The following is a 10316-nucleotide window of genomic DNA, read 5'->3' as shown; positions in this document are numbered from 1 at the left end:
GGGCGCGGGGAGCGGCCTCCAACTTTCCTTGTCCCAGGAACTGTGGCCGCCCGAGGGGACGTCTGGTTTTGGCAGAGAGAAGTACACGGGAAACTTGGGCTTTATGGACGGACCTTCCGCTCTAGGGCCGCCTGGTAGCTCGAGGAAGTGCTTGTCTTACAAGGGTGCAGAGCCATCGGTTGTTGCCTGGGGCTTTTCCCACGGCGACCTTTACCGTATTTCGGCACATTTAACTGCTTTGGTCTTGGATTCTGTTACTGATAAGGCTCCGGCGATTTTTCCTCTAGTCAAGTTTGTGCTTAATGTATGCTCAGGTCTTTCACATCTGTGTGCGGGTGTGTACCCACTGTGTTCTAGCTGCTCTCCAAAGACCAGGCTGTGACCCTCTGCTTTCAGAAGCTCGTGACTGAGGGTACGAAAATAGGTAGAGACTATAATGCCGTGGTGCAGGTTGTACCAAAAAGCCTATGGCCATAGACATCAGCTGAAAAATTGCTTGTTGAAAGACTGTAAGTTCCTTGGGGCAGTACCTGCCGTCCTTATGTCCTCAATGCATGCATGGTACACTGTGATCCATGTGCTGTGCGTACACGGATGGGGAAAACAACCATGTGTTCAGAACATTCTTCACTTTGTGATCTTGTATTAGCACTTTGTGCCTTTTTTGTGTGTGTGTATACTGAAACATACACATCAGCTGAAACGTGTATGTTTCAGTATACACATGTACATTTATAAACATATATACGCATACTCCCTCTACCCCAAAATGCAGTATTTTAATGTCTAGGCATTAACTGAAAGCTAATGGAGTAAATACTTAAGAAAGAGTGTTTAAGCATGAAAAGGTTCTTTGATTTTAGAGTATTAATCTTTTTTCTTTTTCTATGTCATTCTCCATTGTAAATTGTCAAAAACTTTAGAAAAGTCTGAACTTCAAAAGCAAATAAATGGCCAACATTGCCTGTGCTGCTGCTGCTGGGGTGGTTTTACAGAAGGCTCTGTTACAATTTCTTCCATTATTAAAGAAAGCTAGTTATTAGGAGTTGGTGACTATGCTTTGATGTATTTCCAGTAACGTCTGTTTCTCTGGTTATTACAGGTATGTTTACTGCCAATTTTTTATTGATACTTGTTAGGGTTTCATATGTATATGTACCTTAAACTGGCAAACTAGCATATTGCAAAGTTTGCATATTTTCCCAACAAGACATAATGAGACAACCTAACCTTTTTTCAGTGTTGAAAGTATAATTAATTATTCGTATTTTCTGAGCAAAGCAGCTCAATAATGAGGGAAGGGTAGGAATCAACCTGGAGTGTTGAATCATGCAAATGCACTCTTTTAGTGATGTAGCTGCCAGGACATTTGACAACTGGGAAATACAGAGGGTCAGATTGGAAGTTGTAGTTTTCTTTCTCTTTTACTCTTGTGTCTTCGTTTGTTTAAAATTTTGGCAGTTTCATTAGCTAAGCAAATGAAAAGTTACTAGTTCTAGCTAATATTAGAACAAGAAAAAAATGTTAGCTGTACTTGCTGGAGTAGAAATGGAGCTGATTCACCTTAAGTGAATTAGTAAAGGCAGTACTAAACCACATAGGGGCTTCCTTTTGTTTTGGCATCTGTGGTTTATGATCACTTTATTGGGACTGCAAACAGAGGCTTGATTGTATAATGGAATGTTTATATGTTACAAAAATTGCAGACCATTCATAGGATTAATATGAAAAATTGTATTTTTGGTCCATTCCTGTCTCTCTGTAGCTGTACAGAATTGCTGATTTATCTGTCAGATCTGTTCTAAACCAAATGATTTTCCCAGTTGTGGAATTTATGTACAGTAAAAAATAATAAACTATAATTTTACATATACATTATCTCATCAGTCTGTTCATTGACATTTAAGGGGATAAAGATGAAGAAGATTTGGACTTGAGTATTTAAATCTTGATGCAGAGTCAGAATTTAAAATAAAAAGTAATTACTATAATCTTAGGCTGGTCTGGAGGGGGAGCTAGTGTCAAAACAAAATGTGACTTAATTTTTTTCTAGACTCATTCAAAAGCTTGCTGTTTGGTCACAGAATATGCTTCTAATACAATAAGGAAAACAAATGTAGATGATGCATGCTGTGTATGATTGCATTAATATGCATCTCATATGATGAATATAATCTGCAAGTGAAGTGACGTGTGTGTTTTTTAGGGAAATTGCGCATATGTTTTGCTATTATGCAACAAAAACTATCTTCAAAGAACTTTGAAGTTGCAAGATCAAGCTCTCATAAATCATGAAATGCCAGAATTAGGGATTCTTGTAAGAACTGTAATTTGGCCTGTAAATATATGGTTAAATGTTACACTTTTCCCTACAATGTTTCTTTCAGTATATAGCACAGAATGGCATAGATTGTGTTCAGTGAGCAATATTGAATCTTTTTCTTGGTATGGAGTAACGGGTGGCCTCACTATTTGTTATGTGCTGTTCAGACTGTACCTTCTTAATTTCCTCTTTTGCTGTTTCATTACCTTCAGTTTCCAATGCCTGCATGTTTCACTAGTAATATTTTCACAGAAGTCTCTGGAGATGTGTTATGTGTCCCTTTGTGTTGAATATCCAATTTAGGGCCTTTATGATATGATTTTTCAAAATAATCTATCAGTGTGTTAATGATTTGCATGTTCTAAAATGTTTCCTCATAAAGGTCTGTTTCCTTATGTAATTTACTAACAATAACCTACCTTTTCTTCGTTATTTTTTATAGATCCCTTAACAGGGATCCATGAATGCATATGCTAGAAAAGACCTCACTGCTTGATTTGTAGTATGGTGTCTGTTGATTTAGACTGCAAGTATAAATACTTAGATCTGCCGCAATGTTAACCCCAAGATACTAAGTCCAAAATTTTGATGAAGAGTGGATTGCCCATTGAAAGCCTTTTTTTTTTTTTTTTTTTAAAAGGATTTGCTTGCAAGGAACAAGAAGAAAATCAAATTCTCCATGACAATATTAATTCCCCCTCTTTTCCTGCAATACCTATCTTATTAACAGCACACTTGCCAACATTTGCAGTGCATATGGCAAGGTCCTTATATAATATAGTGTCATTATTTAAATTTTTTTAAACATCTTGTTCAGTAATACAGCAAGAGTACCTTGCACATAAGGGCACAGAGAACAAAATCAAATAATCTTTAATTTTTGTGATGTGACTATAATTTTTTTTTAAACCGAGGGTTAGGTTTTTTGTACTCATCTGTTTAAAAAAAAGATAATTTTGCACATAAACAAAATGTTCAACATGCTAGATTAGAAAAGGCAGCAACCCTGATGGACAGAAGGGAACCTTCTATCATGTGGGATTGCATTATAGCATATAAGTCTTTAGAAAGGCTGAAATTTGTATATTTTGCCATGAGACTTCTGCCACTTGAGCTAGCAGAGAATATGATACTAGTAATTTGTAATTCATCTGTGGTCCAAATGATATGGTCTGTGAATGGTTTTCTGAGATTTTTAAGTGTTTCAAAGTAGTGATGAAACTCTGGAATCTTGGGTTCTGTTCCAGGCTCTGGGAGTGAGCATGTCCTGGTGGATGCTGATTTTTTTCTGCTTATTCCTTCTGTGATATCTACTTAAATACCTTCCTGTCCCAATCTTTTTTGCCCTATTCTGAAATTTTTATCACAATCCTACTTTCCCCATGTAAACAGTTTGTTTCTTGCTAAAGGGCTTCTTATATGAGATCCAGAACTGCTGTGCAGGGAGATTCTAACTAAATTGTTATAAAAATTGTTTATCCCAGTGTTCTTTCACTGTTTGAATCCTATCCAGCTATTTGCACTCCTGTCTGCTGGTCTCAGGCTTTTGTCCACTATCCTCAGCTTCACATCCAGTTCTCTATCATGGCTAGGATCTGTCCTCTCTCTCTTCTGCATTTCCACTGGCTCCTGTTCTATCTTCTGAAGTTTTCCAGCTGCAGTGTTGTATTTCAGTCTGGTCTTCCTGCCTAGCTGGTCTCTCATCTGAATTTGTTTTTTTCCTTTCTTACCAGTCTTCTCACCCATCTCAGACTTGGTCTGTATCCCAAATTCGACATTCTGTTCACCGTGTCAATTGTATCAGCTTTTTCCCCCACTGCAGTTCTTTCTTCAGTCAAGTCCTATTGGTCCCCCTCTTTTCCGCCCTTTTGTTCATGTGGATAGCTCACCTTTTCATGCTTGCTGGGTCCAGCAAGATATCACTGAGAAGCAATTTAGATGCCAGTGGTCCATCCTGATACTCAGGAAAACAAGCAGGCCTATCGAGATGAGCTTGGCTCATGCCTGAGCTCCAGTGCAAAAATGGAATATACAAGCAGTGGAAGCTGATACAGGCTACAAAGGAGAAATTTAGAAACATTGTCCTGGTATGTAGGGATGACATCAAGAGAGCCAATGCTCACCTAGAGATGACACTTGCAAGGGAGGTCAAGGGCAGCAAGAAGAGTTTCTTCTAGTACTTTAGTAGTAAAAAGCTGGACAAGTAAAATATGGGCTTCCTTCTGAATGCGATGTGTCATTTAGTGGCAGCGGACACGGATAAGGCTGAGGTACGCAATGCCCTCTTTTCCTTAGTGAGTCTTCACCAATAAGGTCTCCCAGGCCTCTGTGCTCAGTTGCAGGGTTTGAGGAGAGTAGCTACCAGCAGTGGATGAGGATTGAGTCGGGGTTTATTGAGAGAACTCGAATCATACATGTCCATGTGGCCAAATGGACTGTGTCTGGGGATGTTGATAGAGCTGGCCAGAGTCACAGTGAGGTCCCTCCCCATCATCTTTGAAACATCTTGGCTGTCAGGAGAGCTTCACGATGACTAGAGAAAGGCATATGTTGTACCCTTCAAAAAAGGCCAAAATACAGTCCAAGGAGCTACAAAGCTGGCTAGCTTCCTTTTCGTCCTTGGGAAAATAAGGGCATGGGTGTTCTTGGAACATGTTTCTGGGCACAAGAAGAAGGAAGTGATTGGGAACAATCAGCATGGTTTTATCAAAGGTAAATCATGCGTGACTAGCCTGATTGTCTAATATGGTAAAATAGCTGAATTTTTGGATGAGGGAAGAACTGTGGATTTCATTTACCTTGACTTTAGCAAGGCTTTCAACTCTGTCTCCAACAATATTCTTGTATCTAGATTTGGACATTACAGTCTGAGTGCATGGAGAACTAGATGAGTAAAAGACTGGTTGGATGGATGGACTCAGAAAGTAGTGGTTAATGTGTGATATAAGGAGGTTGGTAACACGTGGGGTACTGCAGCGGTTCATCCTGAGAAGGTGGTAGAGTGTGCTCTTGTGCTTGCAGATGACACCAAATTGGGGGGAATAGTTGATATGCATGAGGATGGGACTGCCATTCAGAGGGACTTTGGCATTGTGAACACAAGGCCCATCTGGAGCCTTATGAAATTCAAGGACAAATGCAAAGCCCTGCATCTGGGCAGGAGGAGCACCTTGCAGCGATACAGCCTGGGGACTGACTGGCTGGGAAGCAGCTCTGCTGGAGAAACCTGGGGTCCTGGTAGACAGCACTGGGGTCCTGGTAGACAGCACTCTGATCATGCGCCAGCAGCAGCATGCCCCTGCAGAAAAGAAGGGCAACAACATCCTGGGCTGTATTAACAGGAACATAGCTAGTAGATGGAGAGAAGTGATTATCCCTCTCTACTTAGTGCTCATTAGACTGCATCTAGAGTACTGCACCCAGTTTTGGGACCCTCAATACAGGAAAGACATCGATAAACAGCAGTTAATTCAGTGGAGGGCTACCAAGATGGTTAGGAAGCTGGAGCACTTGCCCTGTGAGGAGAGGCTGAGAAGAGGTGGCTTCAGGGGGATCTAATAACAACCTGCTGGTGTCTTTGAGAAGATGGAGTAAGGCTATTTACTGAGGCGTGTGGTGGGAGGACATGAGGCAATGGTCGTAAATTGAAACAAAGAAGGTTCAGACTGGATACAAGGAAAAAATTTCTCTCCATGACCGTAGTCAAGCTGTGGAAGAGGTTGCCCAGAGAAGCTGTGTAGCCTCTGTCTTAGAGGTTTTCAAGACACAAATGGATAAAGCTGAGCAACCTGGTCTGATCTCATAGTTGACTTTGAGCAGGAGGTTGGACTAGGGACATCTGGAGGTCCCTTCCAACCTGTATTATCCTATGAGTCTACAACTGCGGATGCTTAGCTCCCAGAAGCCTTATACTGGAATGCAGTCAGTACAGACAGAATGTGTAGGTGACTCAGCTGTAACATATGAAAAAAAAAATCAATAACAGTAACGTTACAGTGAGCTTGACAAAAGCATCATTTGTGTGTCAGGATATGCATTTTGCTGTCTCTTAGGAAGATGCATGTGGAGCTTAAAGCATGCAAGTAATTAAACTTTTTAAAGAAAAAATAGCCTTTTGTAATGGGGCAAAAATGTATTTTTCTGTAGCTTTCCTTGGAAAGGGGAAAAAATATGTTTTGCATACAATGAAAACATTGAAATAGCCCAGCTTTGACATGGATGGATACCTGGCACAGAATGGGTCATCTTGGAAAGCCTTTGTCAACTTAAAAGAAACTGAAAAATGAATCTTCTACAAGGAAGCATCTGGCAGCTTTAAAAATAGGTGATTTTTCTGGGTCATTTGTCATGATATGTATGTAAATTCATATTATGTAGCTCATAATGCATCATTTCAAGGTGGTGATTTTCTGACTATCTGTTAAATCAGTTGAAATCAATTCTGATTTCCCCCCCGCCCCGCCCCAAATACATGATATAATAGTTCCCTCACATGATTATTGTTTCTTCGTTTTCTTTTCTCTCCCTCCCTCCCCCTCCACATTTCCAGAGGGGGGAAGGGGAATGGGAAAGGAGGATAAGCAGTTCTAAGATACGAGGAGCCCAGTAACTGTTTTGGAAGACTTTTGGCTACAAGTCTTCAAATCAGAAGAGTTGCCTGTAGCAAGGAGCTACTGTTAAATGACCCCTCACATGATTATTGTTTCTTCGTTTTCTTTTCTCTCCCTCCCTCCCCCTCCACATTTCCAGAGGGGGGAAGGGGAATGGGAAAGGAGGATAAGCAGTTCTAAGATACGAGGAGCCCAGTAACTGTTTTGGAAGACTTTTGGCTACAAGTCTTCAAATCAGAAGAGTTGCCTGTAGCAAGGAGCTACTGTTAAATCACAGGCGGGGGATTTTTTTTTTTTTAATTAGTTTTTATTTTTGTTATTCAAGTATGAGATGCTACATGAGGAAATCTTTGAATGACCCTTTTCTGAGGTTTTTTCCCCTTTATTTGTATTTGCTAACCTGTAGTCTTTAGGGATCCTCCCTAAGACAAGTGGATTTCTATAGGTGATTTCTATAGCAAAGCATAGTTTCCAGTGAATCAACCATTTTAATTAGTTCCTTCAAATACAGGTATTAATAAAGCATAATTTATATCATTTATTTTCAGGTATAATACATTCAAAATAAAATGAAACACTTCAGGTATTGGTCATTCTAGACTTTGGTGAAGTTTGTGCTGCTACAATTGCGTTACGGTAGCAATATTAATTCTGGATGTAAATGCTTTTTAGGAGTCTGCTTTCATTATATGTTTGCCTCATAACCTTATAGTGGTAAGGTGAATAATTTTCTGTAATATTAGAGAGTTTCTTTTGTGAGACAGTTAATAGTAATGAATATCACCATGGCACTATTAATTCTGTAAAGACTGTTTTTAGAAGCTTGTGGAACATTGCTGTGAAAATCTTATGGAAGTTAATTCTGACTTGCTGTGTGTTAAACTCTTTCTTCAAAGCATTTTTCTTCCAAAAGGTTTTGTAAAAGAACAGTAAGAATTCTGTTCCAACAACATCCCAATGTTCATCTTTAGTTTATTAAATTACTTATGTTCAACTTTACCATAATTTGGTTAGAACTTGCACAGTGTCATAATAACTTTTTATGGTAAGTTTGATTTGCATGGGTACAAATACATTTGTCAAGCTTTTTGGAGGGTTTTTTTTTTTTTTGAGGTGTTCATGTGCACGTATGTAATAAATATTACAGTAAGTATCTGATATGCTGTTTATTAAACATAAAACTTATTTTTGAAAAAAAAAATTCTTTAGATTATTAGTGTATTCAGTTACATAAATTTCTTCTTTAAACTCTTTGCCTTTAAGGAGGTTTCTGTTGACCAAGTGACCTGTTTCAAAATGTGAGCTTTCAGATTGTCTGAAACCTTTGTCTTTAGCTCCATGCCTCTATTTATGATGATAAAATATGTAATATACCTGAAACGTATACAGGTTTCTGATATGCTGTACTTAGCTGACATCTTGTCTCTTTTTGGGTGTTAGCTAAGCAACTTGCTGTTTGACACTCAGTATGGATATTCACACGTTAGATGATAGTGTTCTTGAGACTGAACAGTTTTTGCTGTTGCAGTGTATGTAGTGTGTTGATGGTCTGTTTTCTCTCTCTCTCCTGTTTTTCTCCCACCCCAAGTTGTATAAGACCATTCATGGCAGGGCACATTATGTCTTTAGTTTCTCTCAGATGCCTAGGCAAGCATTTGTTCCCTATTTAGGGCAAGGTTTGAATTCACAGAAGAAAATATTTTTTAAAAAAATATATATTAATTGTTTCCCCTACTTATGGTTTTGTTTCACTGAGACACCTTTGTGGTATTGTACCATGCCTTGGTATGCTTAGGTAGTCTCTGCACTTCCTTTTTCTATGGTCTGAGATTTTTTAGCTTTTTAAAAGGTTTGGAAAGATTTGCTCACAGTTTACAATCTTCTGGATGCATGTCTTAACATTTCTGTTCGTTAAATAAGTCTGTTTCACAGTTCTGTTGGGATTTTTTTTTTTTAACAGTACAACAACTTGCTTTTTGATCTGTCCATTGCTTGGGGTGTTTTCAAGTTATAGCAGTTCGGACAGTATGAATTACACCTTTTTCCTGATGTGGCCCACTGTTTAGGACACAGTGGCACTGAAAGATGTTCTCCTTGAGTTGTTCTTCATTGCAGATGCCTATTCAGCACTCTGGATTCTGGGTTGCACTGCTAGACGTTCTCTCTGCAACTTTTGTTGTCTTTTAACTTCAGTGAGGTGGTGCTGGACTAGTTATCAATACCCTCAAGATTGCCCCACCAGGCTGTAAAGATGGATGGGAATTTGGGTAATATGACAGCTTACATTACACCCTATGCCAACATCTTCAAACTCTGCAGATGTGAGTGTGCTTTGTGTACTTCCTAGGGAGCAGGGGATGCTGTCCCTTAGCAGGTTGTTGATGGTTTCTTCTGATGTAATTTTTTTCCTTCAGTGGCAGCAGGACCCTTGGAATGCATGTGAGAAAGCCCTTTTATCCTTCTCCACTTGATTACAATGGATAGTGTTCTTACAGGATTAGGTATTCAGTACAACCTAGAGCAAAGAAATGTTGGTCTCTCGAGGAGCTAGACATACATATAAGATACAGAGAGTTCAGCATAATTTAAAATGCTTCCTTGATTTTTCTGCGCAACATATTGCAGTTTCATGCATAGGTAATGACAGATAATAATTCTGCAGATTCTGTGTCTACAGAAGTGCTGAGAGAACATTGTCTCTATTTAGTTGATTGCTCTTCAGACCTCTCTATGTGTGTGCACAAAATCACTTGCTTGCAGTTTATCCTCAGGCACTCTGAACACATCTCTGGTATACCCCTAGTTGCTTCAAGCTATTGGGCCAAGAATAGGAAATATCCCTAGTACTGAAATCTGACAGTAAGGTAAAACCATGTCTTGAGATGTAACAGGATATGCTGGTATCTCTCAGCCAGAGACGTTTTGATCCTAGACTGTCCACAGAATGAGTTCGAGATACCATTTTACAGAACATCGATTTTTGCTTACTTCCAAGTCCACTGTTTTCTGAAGTCCTATAGGAGATAAGATCCTGCTGTCCCTGCTTCACAGAGACAGTTCAATTTTGTGACCAACTATATTTTCAGTTAGGACTTCCAGGACTCTGCCTTTCATGGGGCATTTTCTTATGTAGATTGTGAATACATCTACTATTCCAACTGTATCAATCTTGGGTTCACTGTTTGAATGCTGTGGCTGTTTAGGGTGGGCTTGCTCATTCTTCACAAGTATAGAGGGGGAACTGTCAAATTTGTATGTCTACCTAAGAGGATTAGTTAGCCAGATGCATGTCTCCAGTGTTGGTCCATTCACAGTTACAGTTGATTCCCTGCTGAAACAAACTCAAACAAATTTTTTTTTTTTTTTTTTTTTTTTTTTTTTTT

This window comes from Aptenodytes forsteri, unplaced genomic scaffold, assembly GCF_000699145.1.
Source record: "Aptenodytes forsteri isolate BGI_AS27 unplaced genomic scaffold, ASM69914v1 Scaffold146, whole genome shotgun sequence".
NCBI classification, from domain to species: Eukaryota; Metazoa; Chordata; class Aves; order Sphenisciformes; family Spheniscidae; genus Aptenodytes; species Aptenodytes forsteri.
The sequence above is the reverse complement of the archived record's forward strand: the minus strand, read 5'-3'. Positions refer to the sequence as shown.